Genomic DNA, 17,276 nt, shown 5'->3' with positions numbered 1-17,276 from the left:
TTTGAGCTGCATACACTTGAGGAATAGCAGGGGCAAGAAAGGGTCTCTGACCTCCCTCTTTCTACCTAAAAGCAGGACATACAATTTCATATGAGAAAAGTGCTCTCCCTGCACCAGGAAGAAGAGAACATTCTTATCTCCAGACGTGAAAAGTTGACACCACGATGAATCTGTGCAAACAAACCTACTAAAATAACCTTTATCTCCCATTAGTTTCCCCCACATATTTCCTAACTTTCCCACAATTTGGCAGCCCCAGCCCAGCCCCTTTTCCCTTTGTCATGTCTGGTCTCCACAGCGAACTGTTCTTTGCTAACATGGCATGTAAGTTTCCAGGTCTATCCCATCCTTACAATATCTCTTTCTTTTCTATGAAGGCTTTCATGCCACATAAAATATTAACATCAAGTAAAATTTGTATGTTTTTCCTCCTATTAATCTGTCTTTTGTCAGTTTAATTTACAAGCCTTATTACACAACCTAAGAAGACAGAAGAAAAGTCTTATCTTCCCTACAAATCCAATAGTACCTAGGATTCCACACCCAAGATTTTTTAAAAACATGGGAAAATATCTTTGCAACATCTTTATCCACACTTGCAGTCTCTCCTAATAACTTAAAATAGTAGAAAGTTAGCAGTTCCTAAAGCCACTAAATCATCTGTTTCTTGCGTAAAGAAAGGTACACTGGCCAGAGTTTTAGGTGTTTTCCTTTATAAGGCTAAATTTTCTTCTTTAATTGTAAGAAAGCTTACATTGGATCATTTCAAAACATGAACCTGCTGGGGACTTCCCTAGTGGCACAGTGGTTAAGAATCTGCCTGCCAATGCAGGGGACACAGGTTCAAGCCCTGGTCTGGGAAGATCCCACATGTTGTGGAGCAACTAAGTCTGTGCGCCACAACTGCTGAGCCTGCACTCTAGAGACCACGAGCCACAACTACTGAAGCCCACATGCCTAGAACCTGTGTTTCGCAACAGGAGAAGCTGCTGCAATGAGAAGCCCGCGCACCGCAATGAAGAGTAGCCCCCACTTGCCGCAACTAGAGAAAACCCACGTGCAGCAACGAAGACCCAGTGCAGCCAAAAATAAATAAAATTTTTAAAAAACAAAAAAAACATGAACCTTCTGAGCCAACTCATATATGAATCAACACAACTTCCTCTTAAATGCCATCTTTCCATTATTTACAACCTTAAGAAACACACACTGCTTCGGAAAAAATCCTATGACCAGGCATGGTCCCAAATCACAAATAATTCACAGTTTAGTAGGAAAGGTAGTCACACTCAAATCATACTGTCTTAAAATAACTACCTTATTGGAGAGAGAAAGAAGGGCTAGAAGAAATCATGGTACACAATGATGAAATTTCTGGAGCTAACTTTGAAAGATTTCTCAAGTTGTTTATAATAGAAGAAACACTGAAAAAAGAAGAAGAAGAAGAAAGAGAAGGAGAAGAAGAAGGAGAAGAAGAAGAAACATGTTGCTAGGCAGAAGGGAGTCTGGGAATTCATTTCAAGAAGAAGCAACTGGAAATGCAAAGATGTAAGGTCCCTCCTCAGAGCACAGAAGAAGAAGGTCGCTCTATCTCTCTCGTCTCAACAATTTTTTGACATTTTATCCCTGACTCTTCTGGTTCTAATAATCATTGGGAAACTGTGGTCAGGCCTTATTTACTCAAACTCAACTTCTCTGTTTTCTTGTGAGGATGTTTTAGAGAGTGGAGGTGAACTGGGGTGAAGAAAACTGTCTCCAAGCCTGGATTTGGCTATTCTCCTAGGTGAGGACTGTGAACAATCTCTCACCCGGAGTGGGTGCAGGTCTTGGGAAAATAGCTCCACTGGTTTAGAAGATGGCTGTGTGCATGTGGGATGGCAGAAATGGAGACCACAAAAGGTGATTGATAAAATCCTCACCAGGAGACAAGGAGAGGATTTTAACTCAGTCCACTGAGGAACTGGGAAGATGCTGAGAATTCTGCTACAAGTGCTACATGATGATAATGGTGGTGAAAAAAATGTTTTAATAGAATTTTTCCAGTTATTTGCTCTATAGTATCTAATGGAACCCTTCCCAGTAATCCCTAAAACATGCAATAAAACTCTTGATTTGTAGTTCCTTTGGAGGGAGGATCAGGAGATGTGCCACATGGGAGATGAAAAATTCCCATTCCCACATAATAGAAACAGAGTAAGAGAGAACATTTAAGAAGAGCTTTAGTGGGATGACATATTTAAATTCCTGAAATAAAAAGATTATCAACAAAGAATCCTATATCCAGCAAAATTTTCCTTCAAAATTAAATAAATTAATAATAATAATTTTATATATTATAATAATATATAATTTTAAATAATTTTAAAATATAATAATTATATATTATTATAAGATTATTATATTAATATATAATAATTATATTATTATATATTAATATATAATGATATTGTATTTATATAATTTTAAATATAATAATAATTAATTAATTAATTAAAATGAAATAAATATGAAATAAAAGAAGAGCTTTGGACTTCTTAAAACCACGACCTAGCTGTTGGAATCAGTCCAGTCTTGATTTTAAGGAACCAGGAGACTCCAGTTAACATTGAGTTAAACCTGTGATCTTTGTTTACGTTAACTTTTTTTTAATATAAATTTATTTATTTATTTTTTGGCTGCATTGGGTCCTCATTGCTGCATGCGGCCTTTCTCCAGTTGCGCCGAGCAGGGGCCACTCTTCGCTGCAGTGTGTGGGTCTCTCGTTGCGGTGGCTTCTCCCGTTGCAGAGCACAGGCTCTAGGCAAGCGGGCTCAGTAGTTGTGGCTCGTGGGCTCCAGAGCGCAGGCTCAGCAGTCGTGGCCCATGGGCCTAGCTGTTCCGAGGCATGTAGGATCCTCCTGGACCAGGGCTTGAACTCACATCCCCTGCATTGGCAGGTGGACTCCCAACCACTGTGCCATCAGGGAAGTCCTGTTTACGTTAACTTTTAATATCCTGTGTTTATCCCTCCTGACAGCAATTTTATACACTTTTCACACAAAGACATTGACCTTTGGATGTGTTCCGTAGGCAACCAATTGCCCAAAAGGGACTAACAGGAGTCAATTTATTTTTAGCATGTGTTCCCAAAAGAAGACCTTTTGCCTTCAGGTAATGGTGATAAAGAAAGGAAGTGAGCAGAGAATCAGCTTTGTGTCCCCATCCATCCTCAAAGGGAAGGTACTTAAACTCAAGTTTATGGCTTTTTTAGTTTTGTATGTTCAGCACTTAGTCCATTGCCTAGCTAGTAGCCTATATTGGCAATCAATTTAGCTCATGTGATTGTGGAATCTGGCAAGTCCAAAGTCTGCAAAGTAGGGCAGTGCCTGCAGACCTAGGAAGGAGTTGATGCTTCAGTTTGAGTCTGAAGGTGTCTCCTAGAAGAATTCTCTCTTCATTATTTTTTAACATTAATTTTTTTAAAAATTGAAGTATAGTTGGTTTATAATGTTGTGTTAGTTTCTGGTGTATAGCAAAGGACATATATATATATATATGGTTTTTTTCAGATTCCTTTCCATCCTAGGTTATTACAAGATGTTGATTATAATTCCCTGTGCTATAGAGTAGGACCATGTTGTTTACCTGTTTTATGTATAGTAATGTGTATCTGCTAATCCCAAACTCTGAATTTATCCCTTCTCCCCGCTCTCCCCTTTGGTAACCATAAAGAGTTTTTGGTTTGGGAGAGGGCAGTCTTTTTCTATTAAGGCCTTCAACTGATTGGATGAGGTGGACTCACGTTATAGAGGGTAATTGGCTTTACTTGCAGCCTACTGATTTAAATGTTAGGCTCATCAGAAAAATACCTTCACAGAAACATCTAGATAATGTTTAACCAAATAACTTGGCATTGTGGTCTAGCCAAGTTGACACATAAAACTAACCAGCACACCAATGAACCCCAGAAGCTCCATCCACGTGCCCATCCCAATCACGACTCTTTCCCCCCACCCCACACCCAGCAAGTAACCATTACCCTGATGATATAGTAATCATTTTTGTGTGTATTTTTTAAAAATAATTTTAGTGCATCCCTAGACACGGTAGTTTATTCTTGCCTATTCGTTTTAATTCAATATTCCTTGAAGATCTATTTTACTCCATAGAACCCAAACCATGTCTTTCTTTACATTTGATCTGTTGAAGAGCTCAGGCCTTTGGATGTAAAGAATCACTCACATTCTGGTTATGGCTGATCAGATTCTGCATTAAATTTTGAATGTTTCTCAAAAGTTTTGTGCAGGCCATGTCATGATTTTCCCCATATCAGGTAGGTGGGAGGGCTGCAGAGCACAAGAAGATCCTGGTGTGTAATGTGTTCAGGAATCCCCAAGATGGGTCATAGGACCAAGGACTAGAGCTGCAGAGAGAGCTCTGCCTGGATGTACAGAGCGTGTCTGGGACGTGGGGAGAATGGGGAAGAGTCTACCCCAGCCCAGGTCTCCTTGGGCTCTGGACTGTAGCATCCCAGAGCTCAAGGATAATAGGAGTGTAAAAAGAATGGGTAGGTGATACGGGAAGGTACAGAAAAGCAAGGTAAGGATAAGTGAAAAATATTCCAGAGTCATGGGAAAAAGAAGAGAATTTTACTGAAGAGGGACATACAGAAAAATACACATACATGAGTGCATAGTTTGATAAATTTTCACAAACTGAACACACTGTATAGCTAGCATCCCAGTCAAGAAACAGAAGAATCTCCTTCTTGCCCTCTTTCAATTCAGTTATTACTCTCCCAAAAAATGACCTCCAATGTTATAGATTAGTTTTTTCTGTTTCTGTACTTCAAACAAATTGAATCATAGAATATGTAGTCTTTGGGGGACTGGCTTCTTTCACTCAATATTACATTTATGAGATTTATCCATGTTTTTGCTGAGTTGTAAATCATTGATTTGCATTGTCATATAATATTTGATTATGTGAGAATTTGGATAGATTCCAGTTTGGGGCCACTGTGGGGCTATAAATGTTGCAGAGAATGTCTTTTGTGAACACAAGTGTATGCATTTCTGTGAGGTCTACGCCTAGGAGGGGGTTTGCTGGGTCATGGCATATGCTTATGTCTAATTTTAATAGATATTGCCAAAGAGTTTTCCCATGTTGGGAAAATCAATTTATGTTCCCATCAGCAGCTGATTGAAATTTCCTGTTCTTCTATATTCTCAATACATGATCACTTTTGCCTTTTTATAAAATAAATAGGTACTCTTCTGGTACCTATATAGTAGTATCTCATTGTAGTTTTAATTTGCATTTTTCTGGTGAGTACTGAATTTAAGAAGCTTTTCATAAATTTATCAGCTGGTGGGATATCCTTTTTTATGAAGTGTCTGTTCAAGTCACTTGCTTATTTTTCTATTGGGTTGCTTTCTTTCTCACTGATTTGTAGAAGTGCTTTATATATGTTGGGTGAGTAATTTGTCATATATATTATATAATATATATTTCAAAATATAATATATTAATATAGATAATATATTGATATATTATATATTTCAAATATATACGATATATAAAATATATATTGAAATATATAATACAAATTATATTAACATATTTTATATGTTTATAAATATAAATTTAATAATATAAATATATTAATATAAATTTATTACATATAAATATATTAAATATAAAAATATTTCTATTATATATTATATATGTTTGAAATATAAAATATATTAATACAATATATAATTATGTTATAAGAATAATATATTCATATACTATATATTATATATAAATATATAATATATAATTATATTAATATATTACATACAATTTATATTTGTTTAATATGTAATATATTTAATATATAATATATAATATTTTGAGATATTATTATAATAAATAATATATTGTATGTTATAATAATATATTAAAATTATAATATAATAATAATAATGTGTCATAATATATTAAATATATATGTGTTATAATAATATATTGATAATGTATAATATATTAAAATGTATAATATATTTATATAATATATAATGTATATTTAATATATATTAAATATATGTGTGTTATAATAATATGCCAAAATAATATATTATATATTAAATTTAATGTATAATATATTAATATATCTTTAATATGCATAATATGTATAATTATGCATAATTATTATTATGTATAGTTATACATGATATGTACAATATTATAATATTATAATATGTATAATACATAATTATACATAATATGTATGATACATAATATGTATAATATATATTCCTATAATATACATGTAGGAAATATATAATATACATATTTGAAATATATAATATACTAATACATTATAAAACTATATTATATGAATATATATCAGTATATTAGATGGGGCTTCCCTGGTGGTGCAGTGCTTAAGAATCTGCCTGCCAACCCAGGGGACATGGGTTTGACCCCTGGTCCGGGAAGATCCCACAAGCTGCAGAGAAATTAAGCCCATGTGCCACAACTACTGAGCCTGTAAGCCACAACTACTGAACCCAAGTGCTACAACTACTGAATCCCGTGCACACCTAGAGCCCATGCTCCACAACAAGAGAAGCCATCACAATGAGAAGCCCACACACCACAACGAAGAGTAGCCCCCCTCTCCACAACTAGAGAAAAGCCTGTGCACAGCAGTGAAGACCCAATGCAGCCAAAAATAAAATAAATAATGAAATGAATAAATTTTAAAAATATATATATTATATAACTATAATATACATTAATATATTATATATTCTGGGTGAATCATTTATCATATATATTGTATACAAGATGTATAATATATATAATATATGTATTTGAAATACATAATACATATTAATATATTATAAATATATATTAATATATTATATAAATTATATTATAGAGTTATATATAAATTAATATGTAATTATATATATTGAAGTAGCTCATCTCACTCTTTTGATTTTTTATGTAAATTTTTAATCTAAACTAAACATTTTAATGGCTGAAAATAATACTGTCCTTATTGTTAAAGGCAATAAAAAGTGAGAGAATGTCTCATGAAAAGACAGAGAGAGAGATATCAAAGAATAGGTCAGAGTACAGCAATGGAAGGAAAGAAAACTATCTATTTTTCGTGTCACCATCAGGCTGAATTCATACACACAAATAGCTTCATTAAGCTCCTCAGCAAAACAGCATCACCCACATTTCACAGACAGCAGAACCAAAAGTCAGGGGATTCTCAAATGGACCCACAAATGTGCTCCATGTATAGGTAACTTCTCCAAATCAGCCAGCCTAGTAAATGGTTGGCCAGATTCTGAACCCAAGCCATATGTCACCAAAGCCCAGTGCTGCTAACCCATGACATTAAACTACCCTGCCTGGCTTCTTAAGTGTGGCTGTAAAAAACGAATGATGCCTTTGCTCATACCATTGGAAAGCTGTGAATGCTTCGGCTAATTTATGACGTATCTGTGCCAGGGAGGAAAAACATTATTTCCCCGCTGTATTTCCAGACAGACAGCTGTCTAGTGATCTTCGTGTGACCTTCCTAGCAGGTAGCTCACTCCTAGGTTTTCCATAAATGCTCCCTGGATAAACAGACAAATAAAGGAATGAATGAATGCCTACATGCAAAGAAAAAACCTGAATGCTAATGTCAGCTTTCTGCTAAAGACACCATGAGTGACCACACAGGTTTCTCAGCATCCTCAGGTGTTGCGAAGTCATTCAGGTTTCAGATGTCCAAGAGGACATCAGGTGAATTATTTTAAGCCATCACTTCTGAGACTAACCGCTGTGTTGACAAAAATAGGCGAGTGAAACAGCTGCAGCAGTGAAACATGCCCTAGGTCCTGGCATGGGTGGTGCCAGCGAAACAGAGCAGGAAATTTTAAGAGCTGGAGGAGACAGAGCAGGAAGCTAGCTTCAGTCCTCTTGACTTCAGCAAAGGGAGGAAAGGAAAATGCTAGCAAAATGGACGTTGCGAGGAGCAGATACACTTAATTTAGCCCATCCCAACAATGTCACACATGCATATTTTGGTATATAAGCCCTAGAGCTTTTTAGAGCAATTACACAACCAGTGCCCCAGTGCATCAAAAGCCAGTGAAACTGGATGCAGCACCATGGTGTTGAGAAGTGCTGAGGTCCTGACCTGCCTAGAGAAATGGCTGTAATCATGGCCCAAGCAAGCCATAATGAAACAGTCATTTGAATAACTAAGGATTCTATTAAAATGTTAAGAAGATCCCTGGGGGTTTGGGGTATGTCAGGGCACTCTGACATCATCTCTATTTTTTTTTTTGGCGGTACACTGGTCTCTCACCGCTGCGGCCTCTTCCGTTGCGGAGCACAGGCTCCGGACGCGCAGGCTCAGCGGCCATGGCTCAGCGGCCCAGCCGTTCTGCGGCATGAGGGATCCTCTCGGACCGGGGCACGAACCCGTGTCCCCTGCATCGGCAGGCGGACTCTCAACCACTGCACCACCAGGGAAGCCCTCATCTCTATATTGATAACATTCTTGCTCTGTCACCTAGAAAAAGTTATTAATTTACTCTGTATCTCAGTTTTGCCAGCCATAAAATGAGGATGATATTTTTTAATCTGTAAATCAAATAAAATTATCTAATGCTAATAATAGGCTATAGGTTATAGGTCTATAATTCCTCAACAGTATTCCAAAATTCAAAATGCTGGGAAAACTTCATTTTTTCATAGGTCATTTGGCAGCAAAACTTCATCTGACGTGAACAGATTTAGTGATGAAACCTGATCTGAGATAATCTGGAGATTTTTATTTATTTAGCCTCTTGCTAATGGGATTGATTAAGGACATTGCTCAAAACCTTTTAGGGCTGTTATAAAGTATATGGAATATATGCTATTTTAACTTTCTAAAAGTCAAAGAAAGTTTGAATTTTAAAGTGTCAATATATCTGGTCATAAGGGATTAATATCCAACATATATAAACAACTCATACAAATCAACAACAGAAAAACAAAAAACCCAATTAAAAAGTGGGCAGAGGAACCGAATAGACATTTTTCCAGAGGAAATGCAGATGGCCAACAGACCCATGAAAAGATGCTCAACATTGATAATCATCAAGGAAATGAAAATCAACTCAAAACCACAATGAGATATCACCTCACACCTGTCAGAATGGCTCTCATCAAAAAGAACACAATAGCCAGGACATGGAAGCAACCTAAGTGTCCATCGACAGATGAATGGATAAAGAAGCTGTGGGACATATATATTATTCAGCCATAAAAGAAACAAAATTGAGTTATTTGTAGTGAGGTGGATGGACCTAGAGTCTATCATACAGAGTGAAGTAAGTCAGAAAGAGAAAAACAAATACCATATGCTAACACATATATATGGAATCTAAAAAAAAAAAAGGTCATGAAGAGCCTAGGGGCAGGATGGGAATAAAGACGCAGACCTACTGTAGAATGGACTTGAGGACATGGGGAGGGGGAAGGGTAAGCTGGGACAAAGTGAGAGAGTGGCATGGACATATATACACTACCAAATGTAAAACCAATAGCTAGTGGGAAGCAGCCGCATAGCACAGGGAGATCAGCTCGGAGCTTTGTGACCACCTAGAGGGGTGGGATAGGGAGGGTGGGAGGGAGGGAGATGCAAGAGGGAGGAGATATGGGGATATATGTATATGTATAGCTGATTCACTTTGTTATAAAGCAGAAACTAACACACCATTGGGCTTACATTAAAAAAAGGTCATAATATATAAAATATAACTAAATGCCTAGGTTTCTTTTTATCATGGTCCAAACTGCTTAACCTTCAATAACACCAAATCTACAAAATGTAGACCACAAATATCTATAAAACTTAAAACCAGCTACTTCATCAGTGTTTAAATTTAGTATTCATAAAATATCATTGCATTTGAAAACAATTTAGATTCAGTTTTTCTCACTTTGTAAGAATGCTCATGTATGCACAATACATGTTGAGAAATGATAGCCCCTCATAAATTGTTCTTGTAGTGAAATGATTTCAAAGCAAAGTAATGAAAATTCTCCCAAATGTTTATAGAAAAATAGTATGGTTAGTATGAGATGGAAATGCAATTTAACATGTTTTATATAAATGAGACCTTGTAATAGTCAAAATGTTCAGGTTGGCCACAGAGAGAAGTATCAGCTCTGTCAATGTAAGCTCTAAGAAGGATAATAAATATTGATGTGGAGAATTCTTCTCTAGGTATCCTCAGCATCAACTAAATTTCCTTAACACCCTAGATTTTTCTGGTTCCAGTCTCAGTTACAGAGATGAACATCACCAAACATTCACTAGGCTGAAGACTCACTCTGGAAAGTGACTTTCATACTAAATGTCCAGTTAAGCTGACTTGTGGCTTGAAAGAATTCATCTTCACTTGGATTAATAAATTGATTGCAACCAAACACTGAATGGTGGCAAATGAATGCGGTTCTAAGTCTCAGACTGTCTACACAGAAGCACTAGTTCTGTGGGCATAAGTAATGGTTCATTACCACAACATTTAAGCACAGAAGTATGATTCCATTGCCAAGTTGCAGAAATGATTTAGCTATTATCATGGCATACTTCATGTACAAAACTAAAATTCTAGGTGTTTTGCTGACTGTTTTATTATTTAATATTCACAATACTCTCTGAGTTAGCCACAATCATTTCCCTCATTTTACGGATACAAAAACAAATGTTGAGAGATTCAGAGGCATCCCAAGATCAAGCTAGTGACAGAGCTGGGATAGGAATCCAGCTTTGCATGTCTCAGAGTCTGAGTTCTTAACCATTATTATGGTGAGAATTCCTAGCTCCACCCAAAATAACAAGCCCATCAATCTCATCATTTTCTCTTTTCCCCCCAGTGTGAAAGATGTTGTATACACACAAACACACACACATACCTTATAAAACATAAAGATATTTTCATCATATAAAATCGTATTCCACTATGGAACTAAAGGCTTTTTTTTTTTTTTTTTTTTTTTTTACTAATTTGAGGTCAAGTCCTGTATCTTATTTCTCTGAGACACACTCAGAGATTCTGCAGCCCTTCAAGAGATCAATAGTGGCACCGAGCTCCACTAAGAAAGCAACAGCAGAGACGGAGGAGAGACTGCAGTACAGTACAGCAAAGCCAGTGAAGCCACTGTTGGTTTTCCACACAGCAATCAGTAACCAGAAAATAAAGACACCATGTTCATCTCCACTGAACCACAAGTTGCTAAGAACAACTACCTGAGTTTATTGTCTTATTTTCCAGCTTTTCCCCTGCCTGATGTTAGCAGGGGAGGCTTCTGTACTCCAGGCATTCATATCTAATTTGCTAATGGTCATTTATACTGATGAGTGGACCCATAGTGAAGTAAGATCCCTGACTTACTCCATATTCCACAGTCCCCAAAACATCAAGATGTCCCTCCATTTATTACACTGAGAATCCCCCCAAGTCTCAAGTGCACTGCTGACCACTGATGTAGCCATGCTTCCCTTAAGGCGGAAGTGAAGAAGTCACTGCTCCAGGTGAGAGTTCATCACAGCCAATATGGATGTGTCAACATCAGATGGACAAAACAATCTCTTGTTCCACTCATGGCTTCTTCCCACAGCAAAACATTTATTCATAAAGTATGTACTGTGGCCCCTAATACCCATATTAGGGGTAAGGCTCCAATAATAGCCCCATTAACTGCTGATCTAGTGACAGAGGCTTTAGAATCTTTATTTGTGATGAAATGAATGAAAATAATATAGAAAGGGTATGAGAGCCTCAATATTTTCAAGCCTCATTTTTCATTTCTGTATGAAAGATGCATCTTAAGACTTGTACAGAAATCTAACCATTTAACACAAAATGATCAAGAAGAAATCTGATCTATCCTAACAGAGGTTAAGTTCCACAGGCAGTAGAAGGCAAAATTGAATGTCATTAAAACTGCAGTTGAAAGTCCCTTAGGAAGGGATCACATTGGATATCAATACATATTTCTCAATACATTCAACACCTCTTTTTCTCCAAAGATGAAACAGATCTCTGTTACTTTGGGCATTCAGTGAGCCATCATTTACATTTATGAGTCACATTACACAAAAATTGTGCATATTTGAACAGTAAAATCATACATAGGACAACAAGATGGTCACTTCCTGAGGGGCCTATGGTAACTGAGATATTTGGGGTCACAGGAGATATATCGACTAATCTTTCCAGGGTTTGCATTTATTGAAGAGAAAGTCAAGTGGAACCACTGAGGGTACTTAAATTATTTTCTTCCCCCATCCTCTTTATTTCCCCAGCTTTTTTTCCTTTTTGATAGCATTTACAAGGATTGTTCATCTCAGAGTTGAAACAAATCTTGAGATTTCTTTAAGAAAATGGCCATCATACAACAAACTCAGCTCTACCTCTGTTTTTTTTTAACAGCATAATGCCCTCAAGCCTCATCCATGTTGATGCAAATGGCAGGATTTCCTTCTTTTTATGGCTTAATAATATTATGCTATAAATATACCACATTTTATTTATCCCATTCATCTATCAGTGGACACTTAGATTGTTTCCATGTCTTGGTTATTGTAAATAATTCTGCAATGAACACAGGGGTGCAGATATCTTTTCAAATTAGTGATTTTGTTCCCTTTGGATAAACACTCAGATGTGGAGTTGCTGGATCATATAGCAGTTCTACTTTTAATTTTTTGAAGAAATTTCATACTCTTTTCCATAAGGGCTACACCAATGTACACTCCCACCAATGGTGCACAAGGATTCCCTTTTCTTAGTTCCATCTCTTAGAGTAGATTAAAGTTGGTTCTATAAAAATTTCAGTAACACTAGCAGTCATCAGAAATATGTAAATTAATTCTATAGAATAAAAATAATTGATGCTGGAGAAAACATGACAGGTATGACTATGCATTTTCCCCCTGAAAGTCTGTATGTTTCAATTAATTCCAAATGTTCATGGGGGAAACCAGCTCAGGCTCAAGCCACACGCTACCAGTGAGACAGGGAAGCAAGTTTTAGAGTGGATGAAACTAAGCTAGATCCAGACGTTAGCCCAGAAGATCCTCAGAGTTCAAGCTCAGGTTTGTCTTGGTAGGTAGAGGGAGGGGGTGTGGGCAGGGAGAAGGTACATTTCAGCCAGTGGCATGTCAGAGAGAAGTTCTGGGTGACTGATGGGAACACAGAGAACAGCAAAAGTACACCGTGGTCCCTGGACATCTGTTCATAAATGACCAACTTCCACTCCTTGGAATCCTGGACCAGAGTGGGAACCCCACTAAAAGTCAGCTAAGCCATGAGGGCTAAGAGTTAGAACAGCAGAAGTTATAATCACTCGCTCTGAAATCAAGCACATTTGTGTTGGATTCTGGCTCTGCCGCTCATTAGTAATAGCAAGTGCTCATTCGATGGTAACAATAGCCTGCATTCAGAATTGTCAAGAAGGATTGAAGGTAAGTTGACCATACATATAGCAGAGGGTTTAGTGCAGGAATACAATCCTGGAGTTGGTCAACATGGGGACCTAGGTAAGGTGGGGAGTGGGGAGGGGGTGGTGGGCCCAGGGCTGGCTTCACAGGTGCACCACCTTTGCTGCTACACAGGGCCCTATACTTGGAAGAGTTCCACACTTGGTTTAATGCTTTACTGTCACCATCTTGAAATTCTCAATAATTTTTTAACATTTTGCACTGGACCCCAGCAATTATATAGCTGGTCCTGGGTAGGCCATTATGGATACAAAAGACATTTCAAACAAGTACCCATAGATGTTGGGATAAGGCTCCACTGATTACGATTGGTTTAGACTTGTCTGGGCTTTGCAAGGCAGAATCCAGCTTTGGGAGATGGAAAACAGCAAAAACAGGACAGACTAGACAGAGGAATGGGCACACCTGTTTTTTTGTTGTTTTTTTGGTACGCGGCCCTCTCACTGTTACGGCCTCTCCCGTTGCGGAGCACAGGCTCCAGACGTGCAGGTTCAGCAGCCATGGCTCACAGGCCCAGCCGCTCTGTGGCATATGGGATCTTCCCGGACTGGGGCACGAACCCGTGTCCCCTGCATTGGCAGACAGACTCTCAACCACTGCGCCACCAGGGAAGCCCGGGCACACCTGTTTGATAAGGAGGGTGACTATATAAACTGATATCCAGCAATTGTGCATGAGAATGTAAGTGGGTGCTATTAATAATTACCCCAAGACAAGAGGCTCAAACTGTGACTCTCTTGGTCAAAGTGGGAGAAAAGGTCACCCTATAAATAAGCCATTCTAGCAAAGTATTTTGAAGTTATTCCTAAAGGGCAAAGTTGGAAATTAATGAGGAAGATAGCATCGTGACTACAAAGCACATGTGTTCATAGAAAATTCAGATCTATTTTTAGAGGTGGAGGGAAAAGAGTAGTTATTATCTGATATTTGAAAGGATAATCAATCAGAATAAAATTTCATGTAGTCAAAACTTCTATTTGAAAAACTGCCCATATGTTGATAATTGTTGCAGGTACATGGAGTGCATTACACTGTTCTCTCTACTTTCATGTGTTTGGAAGTTTCATAATAACCATTTTTAAAAGCAAAAAAAAATAACTTAGATGTTTTTGTTGATATTACATTGATTGAATAAATATTTTAAATCTTCTAATAGATTATTTTATTAACAGCTTGCCGTAAAATTACTCTGAAAAATAAAAAGGAAAACAACTTGATTTGAGAATGATTTGAGTATCAAGTGTTCTCCAATTACCCAAGTGAATAAACAGTACTGTTGCCAGAATTTCTATATTGAGGGACTTAGGGATATAAATATAATTGGAGGAAGAATCAGAAAGTCTGTCCTGAAGCTCTGTTTACATAGAAATCACATTATTTTTATTTAGATTTCAAGTTGATTTTGAATGGCTTGGGATTGCTGTGATGAGGCTTATGGGACATTAAAGCCTCCTGTATTAGTCATAGGAGATTAGACTGTACTACAGATACAAATTAACCCCAAATCTCAGTGGCTTAAGAAAAATCCAGGCTTGTTTCTGGCTTGTGCTTCTGTCTGTTGAGGATTAACAAGGTGCTTTGCCCCTCCTCACTCACTGAGGGATCCAGGCCCTCAGAGGCCCTACCATCTTGTAACTGCTCCATCTGAAACACGTGGTTCTCTCTGTCCCCATGTCTGGTGATGAAGACTGGAGAGTCATACAGCCTCAGAACATAAGTTACAAGCCATTTCCACCAACATTTCATTGGCTGAAATCTGTCATGTGGTACCATCTGATGGCAGAGGGTAAGAGCAATCCAGAGAAGCGAATGGAATATTTGTTTAATATTACTGTCTCCACTATGTCCCAACCATGTCCTATGGATAATACTGCAAAAAAGTACAGTTCATGATTTCTGGGGTCTTAAGTCCTAGAGTCTGAGCTGAGTGCTGAATGGGAATTAAAATGGCATTGATCAGTCAGAAAATATTTGTTCAGCAAATGAATAATGAAAAGAAGATTGCAGGGTGAAATTTCTAACTTTTTCAAGCAGTAAATAGTATTTATTTTCATATAAGAGGCATGATTAATGCAAATGAATATTGACAATTCATTCAAACCAGCGGAGCTGATCTGTTAACTGCCAACAATTTCCTGGCCATTGCCATGGATAACAGTAATGTTTATTTTAAGATCAGTGATGGCTTTAGTTACCTTTTCCTGCACAGCAAACTACCAGGTGGGCTCAGTAGGGTGGTTTCACTTGGGGTCTTTCCCTGCAGTCAGATGGTGGCTAGGGGTAGAATCATCTGAAGGCATCTTTTCTCATAGGTCTAATATGTCTGCTGGGATGCTGGAAACCAGTTGGGCACTGCCTGGCCATCTCTCTCTTTCCATGCAGCCTCTTCACAAGACTAGTCTGGGCTCCACACAGCCTGGCATCTCAGGATAACTGGCCTTCTGCATGGCAGACAGCTTCTTCTAGAGTAAGCATTCCAAAAGCACAAGGCCCAAACTGCAAGGTTTCTTAGCACCTCGGCTTGCAAGCCCCACAGTGTCACCTCAGTGCACCCCACTGGTCAAAGGTGAGTCAGAGGGCCAACTGAGCTCGAGAGAGGAAGCAAGGCAAAGGTATGAGGACTGAGTGGCATGGGCGCCATCTTGGGAGAAAGCTGTCACTAACCAGACCTTTTATTTAATCAGACCCTAATTTCCTACACTCTAAATAGTTCATTTTCAAATGCAAGTGCAAGTTTGTAAGAGTTTATATTATGCTAAGTTTGCTGTTCCACAGTTTTGCCCTTATCCTTTAAAAAAAACTGTAAATGGACATAGTGTGCAAACACATAAGAATTGGTATCAGATTCCCTGATCTCTGGATTTAAAATGCTAGGATGGCAACTGGATGTCGACTCTAGTTAAGGACATCACCGCTTTGCTATTCTGGTCAGATTGTCAAATATCTGGGTGCAAGTATCGGGATGAATGGAAGGATCGGGGAGGGTAGTGCAAGCCTTCCACTTCACATACACAATCATATAAATTGTGTGTGTTGTGGGGGAGTGGTTGCGGGTGTGTGTGGATGTGTAGGTGGGGGGGGGTGTATGTGTGTGTTTGAGTGTGTGTGTGTAGTTGTGTGTGTGTGTGTGTGTGAATGTGTGTGTGTGGTGTACGTGTGTTTGTGGGTGTGTCTGTAGGTACACATAACACAGTTGTCTAAAGTCCATGGCTTGGCATTAGCCCTGAAGTCAAGGAGTTCCCTATTTAGCAAAACAATTCACCCAACTCAGATTACTGAACAGGACAAAAACAAGGTCACTCAATAATTATATCTAAGCAGAGAGAAAAATGAGACCACTGTCCACATCACAAAAGGGACGAAACATTCCAGTCACCCAGGTAACAGGAGTGACCACTGCTTCTTTATCATTTACATCTTTAGCCTGGCTCCATTTCCCCACCTTCTGGATAAAGTTATTAGCATACCCCGTCTTAGAGTTACCCCCACCTCTGGGCAGTACTCAATCCAGAACAAACCCACCTCCTCATCTCTCATCAACACCACCCAACCCAAGGCCAAAGCTCAATGTGAGCCACTCTCAACAGCAACTCTCTCTTATTTGGGGCCCCTCCTTCTCCACGCTGTGCGTCCCTTTCGTCCATCACGAGGATAACATCAGCGCATGACATCAGAGTGACCGAGGATGGGAGTGTGGGTTCTCCTGGCATCTGGCCCCCTCTCCTCCCACCACAGTGATAAG

The sequence above is a fragment of the Tursiops truncatus genome, chromosome 10, assembly GCF_011762595.2.
Source record: "Tursiops truncatus isolate mTurTru1 chromosome 10, mTurTru1.mat.Y, whole genome shotgun sequence".
Taxonomy (NCBI): Eukaryota; Metazoa; Chordata; class Mammalia; order Artiodactyla; family Delphinidae; genus Tursiops; species Tursiops truncatus.
The sequence above is the reverse complement of the archived record's forward strand: the minus strand, read 5'-3'. Positions refer to the sequence as shown.